The sequence below is a fragment of the Tigriopus californicus genome, chromosome 4 (genome assembly GCF_007210705.1).
Source record: "Tigriopus californicus strain San Diego chromosome 4, Tcal_SD_v2.1, whole genome shotgun sequence".
In the NCBI taxonomy this organism is placed as follows: domain Eukaryota; kingdom Metazoa; phylum Arthropoda; class Copepoda; order Harpacticoida; family Harpacticidae; genus Tigriopus; species Tigriopus californicus.
In genome coordinates this window covers 3,410,237-3,414,447 of record NC_081443.1, presented here as the reverse complement: position 1 = coordinate 3,414,447, position 4,211 = coordinate 3,410,237, and positions in this window count along the sequence as shown.

The following is a 4,211-nucleotide window of genomic DNA, read 5'->3' as shown; positions in this document are numbered from 1 at the left end:
TGACAATCTTACCTTCAGCAACTCAAGGTGTCTCAATTTTTTCCGATCGTGATGGAGCACCGGATCGCACAAGTTAAACACTGGTGAAGTTCAATTNGGGGGCTATCAATTTCAACTTGGGATGAAAGCTGGTTTTCTTAGGATGGGAGTCATTTACATATCGGTGGAGGATTGCCCAGAATTCGCGAAGAATCCTGCCAAATTGGGTGAAAATCGGTGGGGCGCCATTTATTCATCGTAGCTTGACTGCTGCTGTTGCTGCCGCTGACAAGGAACCGCGGATGATATTATTGGGCTGAAGGCAACCACACGTGATTTACGCACATTCTACATGCTAACAACCCGAACTAAATTTTCGACGAAAACGTGATTGATTTGTGAGGATGGAGGTTAACACTGTACGATGCACGCTTACCTTGTAAGGACCATCGTTACTTTTTAGATAACTACAATTTGGCTGAAAGTAAAACGTCTAAGTTTAGGGGCCAGAATCTTGGCACAACGGATGGATTGAAACTCCAGGAAGAGAAGCAAAGAGACGAGGAGAGAAGAGAAGGAAGGGATAAGGGAAGATTGAGGGGTATGTGGGAAGGATACCAAAGAAATATATCCTTTTAAGGAGTTTGACCTGTTGACATCTTGAACGGGAGAAATCTTTTTCCCCCTTCTCTCTTACCTCGTGGACTTGTACTCACTACCGACAATCGCAAACAAGCCATCAAGGAAATTTGTGAAGCATCAACCATCTCTCTCATGTTCGGCATCAAATTGGTTTACCTGGGCGTCAGAACGAACCTTGAACTTTTACACCGGATTCATGGAATTCTTGGCGCGTCGACGATCCAGCATTGATTGGTTTTCAACTTCTCTCAGGTCTCCGTAAGTATTCAGCATCATTAGTAAATGCTTTTAATGCTGGGAAAAGGAAATCAAACGCTCCAGTCTTAGCCTAGTTTCCATCGGAACATGGTGACCAAAATGCTCTTGAACAAATCGGGGGCAACTACCACCTACTTAGTTCAACGGTTTGAGACTCTTCCCACCTCAGCAGAGGTACTTAATCATGGTGAGATATCATCAGGCAAAACAGTCGGGATTTACAGCCATCAACTCTCCGGGAGATCCGACGAGCCCGAACTTTCTTTGAGCGATGACCAAGAGACCCCAAAGTCTAGCGTCTGCATTCGTACCGTTCGTACATATCTCAGTCCCAATCCCATTTCGCTCTCTGCATGCAGGCACAAAACGGATCAAACCACCGCCGTGAACGGTTTCTCTCAACGTGAATTGCATCTATCTTTGCGTTTTGAGTTGTATCCGGCGTGACTGAGTTATTAGCCCTAATGATCCCTCCCCGTCCACTCTGAAATGACGGGGCAGAGAGACAACGAGACGCAGACAGTTTTCTCTGTTTCAAAACGATTCCACATGAGAAAAGCCATCGGTACTTACTAGTACATACTTACTATATACAGTAAGTGAAGAAGAAGGTCCGAGTTTCGGAATGAGCGGTGAAACCATTTGCCAGGAAGAAACTCTGCCATCTTTGGCATTGTGGAAGATAATGATGGGAGGGTCTAAAAGACGTTGCCTTCAACTTCATCGTAATGCAGACATCAGAGCAAAGCAAAAAGGGGTTGGATTAGAGGGCTCTAGGTTGGATGCATCTCTGTCTTCTCATGTCTCACGTTTAAAACTACTTCACAATGAGATATCGATATGGATGCAAGCAAAGAGTCTCTGACTTTGCTTTAATTACTTACCCTGAACTAGCATGATCAAATCCACCAAGGAATTAGCATGCCTACTTTTACAAAATGGTGTATCACTTCGTGTATTTGTTACATTGCTCTTTTAAATGTGTCACAATTATGCATCATACAGTAATAAGACCTGTGACCAACATGATGAAATCAAGGACTAAAGGATGAAAAACGAAGTGAAGCATCAAATACGAGAAGTATCTTAGCAGAGCAGAGAAAATCAGCGATTGTCAATCACTTTGACCATAAAGTGTTTAAGACTTAATTGTAAGAATCAAACCACGTTGAATCTTTTTTTTGCTAGCCTAATTGTCTACTAGCAAAACCGCTAGCATCAGTTTTATTTGGTTTTAAATCAACCAGGCGAATCCGTGGATTCCGACTGATTAGAGGGCGTCTTCAGACTTGACAAGGTCACGTTTTCGGTTTATTTCACTAACATTACACAAGCTTTGTTTAATGGGTGAACTAATACGACCCAAGTCAGATTGAGTAATGCAAAACATTTGAATATTTAATATTACATACAAAGGCTTTAGAGATACACAACATCGTTGACTGAACGGACAAATTTGCAAGCATTGCCAGAATGCAAGAAGAAAATCGTTTATCGTTCGAAACAAAAAGGAAAAGCAAGGAAGAACTTTCATTCAAACAAACACAGTAGTTACTGAAAGGAAACGAAATTACCCGGACATTTCATATCTGATTTGCGTATATTTAGGAATCATGTCAGTGGTGAGTTGTAATCTTGACACCGCATTTGACCGTTGAGCCCTCATGTTGGAATGTGGTGGAACTGGAATTTATCTTGAGAAGCATCCAAGCCCAAGGGGGACTTGAGGACGAGTTTTGAATACCTTGCGGAGAAGAGAGAACGACTACCTATAAGCAATCATTATTTGTGATCATGTCCAGGATACTTTTCCATGGACGATATACAGAGCACCTGGCCTGACACAGAGTGCCATTAAAAGACAATGATTTATCAATATTACCACTCCGTGTCATCAGGACGACTGGAGTCTAAAATTAAGCTCTGGCCTCAAGGTCCGATTCAAACGAATTCTGGCTTGACCCATTCTAATCGGTCGGGAGCTTGAAAAAACTCATCACAACAAATTTGTGTGGCATGAAAAAAAATCCAATTTCAAAAATGCAATGGAGATCATGATTCGTATCCAACCAACAAGACAATTCGTGGCCAAGAAAAACTGAGAGGGAGAGAGGAATAATTGCCAGTTGGCAGGCAAAGATCGTTTTGTGGTTTAATAATACTTCTTCCGCTCTCAAACGATCTTGGATACCTGCTCATTTCAAACCTGATATGATCGATGGTCTAGTTGGTTTGCATGGCATCATCAGCTTCAGAGTGTTTTTCTCTTCTCTCTCTTCTTTCATGGTTGCAAATCGCATTATGTACAAGCCATTGACGAGTCTTTCGTTTAGCTTGGCTAGAGAAAAGCTATTTTGCGGGGCTTTGCAAGTTTCGAAGCAAGTTGATGGGCCAAACCCCATAGAGCAACTTGGAAAAAGGAAATGATTGGTTTAACAAGAGGTTGTGTTATAATACGAGGTAGGGGTTGCGAACAATAATGATTTTTGGCTCAGATCATTGCAATTCCGGAATTTTTGGCACATTCGAATTCCTTGAATGTTAAGAACTTTCTTAACGAGGCTGGGAAATCCGTGAAATACCCGTCAATGGAATATTTCATTCTCCATGTAAGGATCTTGTCCGTAGTCCCAATTTAGATGGTTCCACTCATTCCTGAACACAAACACGTGGACATCCATTCCCAAGCTATGGATCTAGAAATATTCAATCATCATAATTACAAGCAACATTTCAGGGTGTTGGAATCATGTTCTTACTCTGTGCACATACCAATATTGTTCTCTTTGCACATATCCAAGAATGCTTTTGGCCAACTCGACGTTCTCTTGAATACATGTATTATTTTGTAAAGGAATATCTACCCAATTTCTGACGATGCGTCAAGTAATTTCTTTAATCCACTCCTGATTATGCTAGAAAGTGTTTTGTCTGCCCTGCTAAATCTGCGATTGAGTATCACAATTATAAAATGCAAAGTATTCATTCTTTAAAGTTAATACGAAGAAGAGCTGTGTAAACTACTTAAAATGTAATTAACTACAATGGCATTATTCAGGCATCATTTGGCCGTCAGAGGTCGCGTGGGGGAGTGTGCCTAGAAACCCAGGAAGACTCAATGATCAGCTCGCCAAAACCCCAGACAGGGGAATGTTTCAAATAACAGTTCTAGTTTGAAGTACAAGAAGCTAGAATCCCAATTCAATAGAACCTGGACATGGCTACAACAGGCTACAAAGGGCGTAAATACGCATATATTTTGGAAATTGTCTTCCTGCAAGTTCCCAAATCCAAGCGTCTTTACCCAAATCAGGTCAATCTGAAGAAACCGC